Source organism: Pelobates fuscus, chromosome 11 (assembly GCF_036172605.1).
Source record: "Pelobates fuscus isolate aPelFus1 chromosome 11, aPelFus1.pri, whole genome shotgun sequence".
Taxonomy (NCBI): domain Eukaryota; kingdom Metazoa; phylum Chordata; class Amphibia; order Anura; family Pelobatidae; genus Pelobates; species Pelobates fuscus.
In genome coordinates this window covers 118,181,899-118,194,250 of record NC_086327.1, presented here as the reverse complement: position 1 = coordinate 118,194,250, position 12,352 = coordinate 118,181,899, and the positions used below count along the sequence as shown (strand labels likewise).

The 12,352-nt window shown below is 39.8% G+C and overlaps 1 protein-coding gene across 1 annotated transcript in view; it reads left to right on the top strand.

Annotated features, from left to right (window-relative positions):
- DRD2 (dopamine receptor D2) overlaps positions 1-12,352 on the top strand; it is a 272,797-nt gene that overhangs the window by 222,745 nt on the left and 37,700 nt on the right. The window lies entirely within an intron of this gene.

The window sequence follows — 12,352 nt, the reverse complement described above, 5'->3', positions numbered from 1 at the left end:
TGGTTGATTAGGCTGTGGTCCAGGAAAATGGAAGGACCTGCAGACTGTCCTTCCAGGGAGGGCTGTCACAGCTTGTTTGTGCTCTTACAGTACTCTGGAAGCTGCTGGGCACATCAAAAGAACAGCCCCCTACCTCCAGGCGAAGTTAATCAGAGGATGGCTGCAGCTGATAGGGATCTTCCACAGTGTTAGTGATAGTGTGCTGTAAGTCCTGACATAGAAACATAGAATGTGATGGCAGATAAGTACCGTTTGGCACATCTAGTCTGCCCAATTTTCAAAATACTTTCATTAGTCCCTGGCCTTATCTTAAGTCTAGGATAGTCTTATGCCTATAACATGCATGCTTAAACTCTATCACTTCAGCTGGAAGGCTATTCCATGCGTCTGCTACCCTCTCTGCAAAGTAATACTTCCTGACATTATTTGTAAACCTTTGCTCCACTAATTTAAACTGACAGCAGCTACCAGACACGTGCACACTTTTCTCTGCTCCATTACTCTGACTATCTTCCCTTCACATCATAGTGGCGCTGGTAAGCATGTGCCAGAGAGTTTGTCAGATGGCTGCTGTCAGGGGTTACAACACACTATAACCAATACATCACAAGGGTTAATGCGTGTGTTTTTCTAACAGTGTATTTGTGTGTCTGAGTAGGTGGGTGTGTCTGTTGGCATGTATATGTGTGTATTTGTCTTACACCTATCTCCCGGTGGTTGGGTGTCTCCTCCAATCCTCGGCAGCATGCCACCTTCACAATGCGCGTCACTTCATCTCCAGGCTCCACAGGCCTGCAGATGTGCCACGTGGGTTTCGGCGTGCAGGGGAAGGGACACAAACTCTGCCCATCCACCGGCGTACCTCCCCTCTGGCAGACAGCCTATGTGGCATGTATGCCATGTACCCCACACTACCCCAAGATTTGCTATCAGAACCCTGGGCAACTCATACAGGTTGTGGGAAATAGTGTCTTTCAGCTACAAATGGACATAGCGTCTCATCCGGATAAGAAGGTGTGGACACCTATTTACCCAGAGGAGCCTTTCGTAAAGGGAGGTCTCCCATTCCCTTTTTCATATTTAAGCACAGACCACCGTAGGGTCTGTGTTCAGTTGTTTTGTTGTTTTCCCTGCAGTACAGAGTCATATCCTGCTTGAAGTAATCTGATCACCCTCACCTGTGGATTTCCTAAACCAACTCTTGTTTGCCTGAATTCTGCCTTGGTTAACCCCTGCAAGCCTGTTCCAGACTTGGTTTAACTCAACATTGGGACCGGTTGGTCAAGTGTCGGATTCTTGAGGCATTGCATGGCCTGGCAGTGTAGGAGATCGGGGAATATTGCTTGGATGGAGGAGAACAGAAGGCCCACTATCCTTTCAAGCAGACAAATAGTTATGCACGGCATGTGAAGAACCTTGCGGATTTCTTTGCGGATGGAGGCTACCTTCATAGCCTCCTGAGGGTGGGTTACCACTGATTTAAGCATTTTCATGAAGTACCAGGTGTCAGGACTTACCTTAGTTGGGAGTCCGGTAGGCAGAGACTTGTGCTCACCCTTGCAGATAGAGTGTTTAAATTTGTTAGATTGATAACAGGCGAAATTCTCCAATCTTGATCAGGAAGATGCTGCTAAAGAAACCGCCGGAGTCCAGGGCCAGTTGAATATCGCCTTTTGAATACAGGTCCTGTAGTTCTGAGTATATCAGTCATGCATACTTGTTTGTTACATGGAGGGGGTACAGCGGTTGGAGTTGAACTGGGACATCCTCAAACTCTTTTTGATTGCTTCACTCAATTTGTAGGATCCAGGTGTCCGTGGAGAGATCTGCCCTGTCCTGGAAAAAAATGTTAAATACGTCCTGCGATCTGAACAGTAGTTAATAGAATTGCAAATTGGTGACTTACCAGTGGTGAATCTTACCCGGGAGCACCCTTTGCTTCCTCGGCTATGGTCCGAGCCCCTGGAGTAAGGAAATCTTTGGCAATTTCCCACCTTCAGATAGAGCGGTTGTGTCTGGTTGTACAGGGGCCTGATGGCCTGAAGCAGCTGGCGGCACATTCCTTTTGACGACCAGCCCTGCCAAAAACACCTCTGGTGTTAGATCCACAGAAGACTTTCTGCATAGACGATTGTGCCTTGTTGAGGGAAGTAAGTATTTACACACTTGTTGAGCCCCTTTAAGAAGGCCTCTTAAAAAAAGCAAAATCACCATTGTGCCCACTCCCGAATATTATGTGGCCACTCACACACCATATCGGAATTGAAGGTGTCTGCTTGAAGGTGTCTGCTCGTGCATAGACATAGTCGGCCAGATCCATCATCCTACCCAAAGGTCCAATAGCATCAAGGTGCTAATCTTGTGCCCTTTTGAATCCACACTCCACCCATTTGCATGGGTCTCGACCCCTGCAAGCAATGAAAGTCAGCATTAGCTGGTCATAGTCTGGGGTGTAAGCAACTTTGTCAGGCAGCATGGGATCAGGGCACTCGGATCTCATGCACTTCCTCACCTCTTTATCAAGGGGTTTTCAGAGCCAGAAGTGTATACATTTTTCAAAATGCTCCAGAGAGGTGCCTATTCCTCGGAGCGGGGGTGACAGATGTTCCTAGGATCGAATTTCTGAAGGCCAGAGAAGAAGACCTCAGAAGACCGCATCCAAGAAGACCTCAGAGTCATCATGTGAGGCAGGAGCCTTGTTAGTCAGGGCCTTCGTACCCTGTGGCTTACCCAGGAATGTTTCTTTTTCAAAAGTCGGGTCTGATTTGGACGTTGATTTCCAGGTGCCATCATCTGGTTCGAATTCTTGCACCTAACATTCATCCAGCACCAAGAGTGCCTGTGGTTGTTCCACCTCCTCACCCAAGGAGGATAGTTGTGCAGGTCTGTGGATCATATGTGTAGAGGCTTTTTTGTATTTGGCAAGTACTTTTCCTTCTGTTTTTTTTTTTAGCTCTAGTGCTTTCGCCCTTTCAGTGGTGCTTAGGCAGGCCTCCATTCGTTGGAGGAGTCTGAGTCTTCAGAGTCTGACACAAAATGGGTCCTTTGGACGTAGACCTAATGTTCTCATTTTCTGCAGGGCACGCTTTAGAGAATGCCTTCTCCATTTAAGCCACTAGCACTGTGGCAATCATGGCTTGCAATTCAGTTAGAGCCTGCGATTTTTCCATGGTTACGGATGAGATTAGCATGGAGCTCACTGTCAAGACACTGGGGGATCATATCGGCGTGGCCGCGCCAGATCGTCAGCTCACGCCGATACTTTAGCAGCAAGTAGATCCACGGTCGTTTTGTAGTACATGAGCTTGTCACAAAGCTCCACATTACTGGGAGTTTTATTGCTGTGGAGTTCTGTGATAAACTGGCACACACCACTGCTGTAGATTACCACAAGAAAGCTCTGACACTGCAAGTGCCTGTGCATGCGATACAGTTATGCATGGTCTGCACCCAGTGGAAGGGCTGACCAGATTCCCAGTACAGTGGAACACCAGAGATCAGCATGCCCCGCTCCGAATAAGGTTAAAACAGGGAAGGAGGAATTAATATTGTAACGGATCACCTGGCACTGCGACTGGGTACCTCCATTTGACGGACACTCTTAGTGCTTCCCGAGGGCTCCAAGCACTCCACTTGACCAGATTGAGGGTGAAGTAGAAGTTTTATTGCCCAAACATGGAATATATACAGTTTTTCAGGCCAGAGGCACACCCCCTGGACATGATGGAAAACAGGGACACAAGAAAAGCAAGCCAATAAAACCATAGTTTTACATTCAGTCACTCCCATACAGTGTACACAATCCCTCCCCTCCGCCCGCAACACAACCAACAAAGACAATGGACCAACTCAACCAACTCTAAGCAGAAAAAGCACACATCCCTACAAACCCCAAAAAGTACCCCAAAACACAACATATCCTCACATCCCCCGATAGCACCGATCTGGGTGAACAACATATCCAAAAATCACCCAGATCGGTTCAGGGTCCCAGGAATCCCCTGGAAGTCCCATCCTTGCCCCACCGTGCACATGGTGCCATGTCCAAAACAGTTCTACACACTCAATGACAAAACACCGCTGGACAATCCAAGATGGCCACCGCCACATGTTTGAATCTGTTCCCGTCAAAAGTGCAAGGAGCAGAAACAGTACCTTTGACCATGGGTTATCACAGGGCCCATAGTCCCAGGGCAGGAGGCTGGCAAACAAGCCCCTCCAAAAACCAGTGGCGAAGTTGCTTTCATCACAAATATATGTTTTTAATTTATTATAAATTTAATAAGTCACCTATACAAACACTACACCCCTATATGCACGCTCTATATATAGATGAAGGGGAAGGGGCACTTTAAAGATTTTTCACACAGCTTTTTTAGGCCTAAAGGCCTAAGGCCAGCCTTGAATATAATATATAGAAGATAAAAAGGTGATAGAACTAAAAACAGAGGGAGGAAACCCAAAACTCTGTACTTATCTTGTGATGGAGCAGCAAAGAAAGAGGAAGTCCTTCAGTGATACACGTCTCTTATAACCTTTGCTTGTTTATACACACAAAAAATGGGTAAAATGGTGCTAAACAATATGCAGTCAGTTAACACATAAAATCCCAGTGCGTCTAAAACCAACCCAGTGTTTCAGTCACCTTAAAACCACTTACATATACAAGATTGGATAAAAGAAAAGGAGGTTTTGCGCACACGCTGGACGTATGATATGATACTTTAGAGAGCCATATCAGTCGGCTCTCTACTGTAAAAGCACATACTGGGAATACTCTATGTGCTTTTACAGTAGAGAGCCGACTGATATGGCTCTCTAAAGTATCATATCATACGTCCGGCGTGTGCGCAAAACCTCCTTTTCTTTTATTCAACTTTGCTTGTTTATGATTGGTACTCAGTTTTCTCATTACTTTTCTTTGCTGCTATGTAGTTAGTAAAGAAAGATTATACAACATATGAAGTCTCCTGTCATGTGATAAAATTTCGAACCAAATTAATTGCGCAGTGGACAACATTGTTTTGATTTGTTTTGTATTATCAAATGAAGGTCAACTTATCTGATTTGGAAACATTCGTCAATTCAGTTATAGTCACAGTTTTGTTATATTCCCCTAAACTTCTAATTCTGTCTTCGTTTCGCTACAATTTGCTGTTTTATGAATAAAGCGCTGTGTTTCAAATCAGCTGTATCAAATGGCAGTCCAATCATTCTATTAAATGAGTGCTTTGTTAGCAAATTCTATTTGCTGTTAGTCTGATGGTTTGCTTTTGCAATAATTCAGCTTCTCAAATATAATATAATTTATTTATTTAAAATTCAAGTATAGACACTTGAAAGGAAATAATTCATTACTTTACATGTATTTTACTAAACATGAGCCAAAAATTAATTCATTAATAATAATCAGAACATTTTAAGTTATTTTCCAGTTTTATGACATTGGAATCTTTTTCTTATATGGAAACTATAATTTTTAAATACTTTGTAAATTATTCCCTCTCAGACATCTACTACTACCTTATATCGTTCATGTTTTTTATGATCAATCTTTACTTTCACTCAAGACACTTCTCCTGGGTCACAATAACCTTATTGCAGTATTATTTTTTTTCTCTAAATCATATTTTTTTTTATTTGCTAGCCCACAGGCTTTTAAAACATTAAAAAACTTCTTCAAAGATGATTATCAGGTAACATTTTAGCAATCTCGAGCCTGTTTTTCATTTATTCTCTTCTCCCTTATGACTTGTCTGAAAGGTATTAAACTTTAGAAGTCTACCCCTTGATTGGGACAATGCTTTTCTTTCTAAAAATATTTTTACCATATTGTTGAAGAAGAAATGTGTAAATTGTGTGACATAGTTTTTCATTATTGCTAAGCCCCTATAGAACTAACATACTATGTCCCCAAAATGCACTGTTACCTTGTTTTTATTTTATAAATTAACTGAATCTTCCAGTAAATGGAAAGCTCAGAGTACTATACTGTTCTTTTACCTAATTTTTCAAATTATTATACATGTCAGGTTATATATACATTTTGTCTACCGATTTGTGCTATAAGCCTTTTTAGGAAATGTACAAAAAAAAAAACCAACCATCATGCTAGCTTTAAACTAAGCGTCTTCTAATAAGTTAAGATCATATCACAGTGTTTGTTCACTAAATAACAAACTGAAAATTAAACTATACAATTTAGAACTGATTTGTAGAAATGGTCTATCTTGATTGAAGTCATAGCCAAGGCAGGTTTTACATTTCAGACACCACCCAGTTGGTAGGTGCTAGGTGCACAGAACAGAAATGGTTCAGCCTAAATAGCTTATCTGGAAAAAAAAATGTTTCATCCAAACATTTGTCCATGTGGCATTTTGGCCCAGAATAATTTTGTATATGTCATCGGTTCTGGAAAAAATGATTTAGATCAACCAAAAAGGTACAAAATGGGCCAACTGGTTTAATGCAAAATATACATTTGGGCTTTAGATCAGTAATCCAAATAAGTCAATGTACAAATCTGAGCTTTTTATTCTAGAACGACTACAATGCTGTCTTGGCCTGACTGATGATCCTTCAATACGGAATATTTTAATGGTTTACAGGCGTAAGCCAATAGTAAGAACTTTGTGTAATCATTAGGGGAATTTTGTAAACTGTGAGTTTCCATAGCAATAAGTTTTAATTTAATTAAAGTGGCATATATTTATTTTGGAAATAAAAATAAATATATCATACAGAACCAAATGCATTATTCATAAATAGATTATTTGAGAAGATAGAGAGACAGACAGATAGACATATATATGTCTGTCTCACTATGTTTTATGACAGGCACACACTTACCTTAAGGTATGTAATATTTTTCAGAATATTTTTTTACTTTTTTTGCTTCATACACTTACATATTCTACATATGTCAACGTATATAATAATGTAAGATTGCATATATGGAATGATTCATACTCTGAATATGAATTTCTGATTTCCCACTGCGTATTAGTCTTGAGATGTATATTGCTAGCTGATTACAGAGATTTTTGGAAGCGTGGGTCATTTCTGTTGCACAGCATGAACAAGTGCTGCATTAGATCTTCGTCAGTAGTTGAAATTCTATTGTATCGTACTCCATGAGCAGTACACTTGGTTCTGCATTGACATTTACAACTCTTAAATGTAACAATCTCTTGTGTGTGCACCACTTTTCTTAACGTAGGTATATGTAACCTGGAGCTATATCTAAGAGTTCAAAAACAGTTATTCTGGTTTTTGTCACAAGAACGTCACTAAACATTCCAACCGATGCTCTGCTGTACTGCAGAAACATTACATTTCCAACATTACAATTTCACATTCTATCTACACTTTGTCCTCCACATTTCTAGAGATTTTGTGAATAATTTAGTTAAGGATGTCTTAAGTAGCTCCTTAAAGTCATTTCAGGTCACAATTTTCAGAAGAATCAGACAGAGTTGCAGTAAACCTTTGAACCTTAGAGTTGACATGAACAAAGAAAAACGAATACATTGTAAAATCGTTATTTCTTCAGGTCTGGAAAAAAATAATGCCAGTTCTACTAAAGCAATTAAGGATTTTTGCTTTTGAATTTGAACGGTAAAAGTGATCCAGTTTTCTTGGATTTTTTAATGCAATCACGTTGGTTATACGTCAACCTCTATTAATACATGCTGTTCCGTTTCTTTTCTCGTTTGCATGCTGCCTAATGAAATTCTTCAGTTTCTTTTATCATGATATTCTTCCAGAGTTATTCACTAAAGTCTGATTACAGAAAGTAATCCAGGCACTCCGAATGTTCCAAAAGATAGGCAATTTTATTGAACCCAAGAACCAAAAAACAACGTTTAGAACCCTTAGGGCCTTTGTCAAGCTTGGAACATTTGGAGTGCCTGGATTACTTTCTACAATTATACTATATATTTGGTCTCTTTGGTACTGGGACTGATCCAAGAGCACCCTAGGATTCAAGATTGAAAGGCTGAGTGCAGTTCCACCACCTGTATATAGATGTTAAAGTCTGAATCAATGAAATTCTATTGAAATAACAAAATTCAATCAAATTTAACATTTTCATAGAAAATTTTAACCTATCCTGGTGAAATCTGGTTATTTCAAATAAAAAAAACATCATCTCATTCAGTACAACTCAGTCTCACCTTAATAATCGGTAATTCTTGCATGCAAATCATACATGAAATATAGGATTAGCAAATATAAAGGTACACTACAGCATTGGGAATCCAAACTTGGAGTCCTAACGTTATGGTGTTGCTGTCCCTAAACCTGTCAGATAAAAACACCTCTTTCTCTGCCTAGAGAGGTGGTTTTATCAGAGTCCATACAGACAGCAGCTGGATAAATGCTTTAAAAAATATAACATACAGCGATATAAATTCTAATTAGTGGGGTAATCCTTGATCCGAGGAAATACCTGACTGTCATTTTGGGGTCAAGAAGGAATTTTTTCCTAGTTTGTTGCAAAATTGGAAGGGCTTTAGACTATTTCAGATTGCTTAGGTTCACTCCATTTGCAAAAAAAAAATTTAAATAAAGTATTTAACTACCTTTTGCCAGTGCCGAGGTTCCTTCAGCGCTGATCACCTCCCGCTCCTCTTACGACATTGGCCTCTTCTGATGTGATATTATCCAATGCTCCTCATAGTGGAGAATTGAGGACGCCATGTCCATGTTCATCAAGCACCACATGTGCATTCAAGCTTCCCCATTGCAAAATCAAGACATTCAATGCTTTTCTATGGCTTTCCATGTCCCTCAATCAGTGCTGTGGAAGCACCTTTAATGGCTGTCAGTATGGCAGCCACGAGAGGTGAACTTAACCCTGCAATATAAACATTGCAGTTTCTAAAAAAAAAACCGGTGGTGATTTACATTACAGGGTTAAAAAGAAAGGTTTATTGAACTCAGCCCTTCGGTGAGATGGTGTGGTCTGCTGACCTGAGTGTCCTGTCAAAAAACAACATATTGCACTGCAATCAATATAAACAAACTCTGGTAAAAGTCAAATTTACAAAATACATCACTTTTTTAGCAGGTGAACCTACAGAAATCCACACTATTTTCCCACTGAGTTTAAATAATAATACATTATCAAGATAATATGATTTACTATAATATAATATAAAGTATATTTAATTGCCTAAACAAATATATTTGAACTATTTATTGGTTTATTGCATACCTATAGAGCTCACATTCAATGGAGAAAATCTAAATGGTGCTAATGACTGCATTTTGTAATGAGAGCTGCTATTAGACCTGACAGCAAATTTTATCCAACTGAATTGTAGAAATTTGTAGGAAACCGATTTTGAGGCCGATATTTGTCCATTGTACCTAATTATTATATTTCACTATTTGATTGTGTATTTCCATCATTTTATTCTGGATTTCAGTCAGTCTTTTCTTTACAGGCTGAAAACAAATCTACATTCTGTATTGTACGCATTGAAAAAATCTTGAAAACAATGTCTGGAATTTGTTCTTTGAAATTCTCTAGACTGTACTGGATTTTTTTATTGAATATACATGTACGAGTACCTCAATGTTATCTTGTTCATGTCAAAAAGGAATCCAAAACTATATATACAGTATACAAAATACGTTTGAAGTCATAGATCATATAACACTCAGGAACTGCACTTTTTTATAATGACATTACAAACAGGAAGCTGTGCGTGTAGATTCTGTCTTATTGAAGTGGAAATCAATCAATACATTGATTATTTTGTGTATCTGCCCCTGGCCAAATTAAAGAAACAGTGTGTGCCCGCTCCCTGAAGTAATTCACACCAGACACAAGTTTCAGGTTAATGAAAAACTTGAGGGATGTTTATTAGAGGGGGTGGCATGCCCCTTATAAAGCAAAATTACATCATAAGCATTGTCAGAGATAACATTGATTTATACATCAATAATTGGTTAGGGGTTAAGTGGTTGATTCATTGCTCGTCCTACCGGGTGTGATGTCACTGGCATCTTGTGGGTCTCCCCCAGATTCCAGCGCCATCTTGTTAGTAAGGGTGTTATTCGATGACTAAGGGAAACTCCCTGGCCCTAGCGGCCATTTTAGGTAAATCATATGAAATGATAAATGCTGATCAAGAACTATATAAAGTAAATAGACATTTTACTAACTAAAAGAAATCAGGATAATATTTCATGTCCACAACACTTATTAATGGGTACGCATTAGCTAGCGTAGGTATAGAAGCGTAAACCAAACTGCACTGTCAACTGTATAGTATAACTTAACATGAAACAGGATGAGTAATATGTCAGTCGAGAGGTAGTCTAGTTATAGCATCCGGTCATATTAACGTGGGGCTCATAGATAACAACAACATACAGTGATAAAATAATAAACAGCTTATCATGGGTCAGAACCGGCTACACTAAAGGTTAAGGTCACTGTGGTCTGGAGCTCTATGTGAAAAAAACATTCTGCTCTCTAAATTTAACAGTCCCTGTCATGCTGGATATCAGGTCTAAAATGATTGCTTATGGACCTAGCATTAAAGGTTCTAGAGGCTTGATATAGAGAGTCTCTGTCAACCGATGCCCTCTTTTGGGAAGCAGCATTAGCCCGCTGGTGGGCTGCAGGAGGCCACAGCCGCATAGGTGTTAGTGAGGGTGTCCCCCCTGCCCCAGGTTAGTGCGTAGGCCTGCATCTCATGGCCACAAACTCTGCAACTTCTGGAGCCGGAGATTCCTCCACGTGTGTCAGTGACAGATGGCCTGATAAACTTCGGCCGCTTGAGGCGTATGAGCCTCCGTGGGTGTGGGCGATGCTTCCGGGTCTTCACCCTTTTGGCCATCAGCCCACGTGGCTCGGTATTAAAAACACCGAACACAGTGGAGAATACAGCTGTAAATCTACCAATAAGATAAGGAAACAAAAGAAGAACAAATATAGTGTAAAACGTTATTACATAGGATAGTAGCACAAAATAAGGTAGCACTCACAGGATGAAGTATGATAAATCGCCTTAGGGTGCCTCCCCCGATATATGTGGGGGGCTAATCCGAAACGCCTTCCTTCAGTAGTATCGTGAGCCAGACTAAGGTATTCAAGGTAGAAAAAACTGTGTTTAAATTAGTGTTTAAAAACACTTCAAATATAAAAGAATACTAAAAACAAAAATAAGTTGCTAGGCGTAATCCTACATGTTTCATTCCAAAGGGACTTCCTCAGGGACCCCCAAATATAGCAACAATCACAAAGAATACAATATACAATAACGTATAACAGAATAATACAGATCATAAAAAGGCAGCAGTATACATCCCCCTCCCTAAGTCCTTCTTTAAATATGGCTTCTGTATCTTTCTATTGGATAGTCCGAGTAGGTTCCAGCTGATGGTAATCCGTTCTCATTAGTGTTTCTTTATTTTCCTGGTTCGTATTTTGGATCTTCTGACGTCATTTCCGGCGCATCTATCTTCCCTGGCGTTATTTGATGACTTAAGGGTTCCATAAAACAGAAAAAATATGAAAAAAAGATATATAAAAATAATAATGAAAAAGAGAATATGAAAAAATAGTAGACTATCTCCATTTACATTATTAAAAGCAAATTATGGTGATATAGGGCTAATGCATCATCAGTATAATCTGTTCAACCCTCGGGTCGCAGGTTCAAATCCCGGCAGGGTTGACTCAGCCCTCCGAGATAGATAAAATGAGTACCGGTAAATTGGGTGATAACCCCTGGATTTTGGGCTAAGGTAACATCCCCAAGATGTGCCGTGTGGAGGCACACAGTGAGGACCAGAATCTCAAGCAGGCCTTATAGTATAGTTGCGGGTTCCCGGTCAGTTTCAGGTTTCCATCAATTCCATCTTGGTATCCATCAATTCTCCCAGGTGTCCCTGACCTGTCTGTCACCTGTCTGTCACCCTCTGCATGGAGTTATGTGCTGATTTTCTGGTGTTTTTGCCCTGAATTGTGCAGAGTTTGTCACAAGCTTATTCCCGGCCAACTCCGCCCCCTCTAAATATTTATAGTTTACTAAAATTTGATCAGAACATATAAAAACAACAGTTTCTTTAAAATAATACTTAGCCAGTTTGATCTTGTTTGCTTTTAAATATACTATGTACTGTATTTATGGAATTTATAAATTAATTCTAAAACCTTCTAACTTCCGAGGTAAAAAAAAAAAATCAATAGGCCACAATTTATTTAACTATTAGCAATATTCGTTTTGATTTGTGATTCTGAATTCCATCCATGATGTCAAAATAAGAGATGATTGATTGGGAAAATATGATTGCTGCCTAGGTGACAGCCACTAATTGTTGATTTTATGCA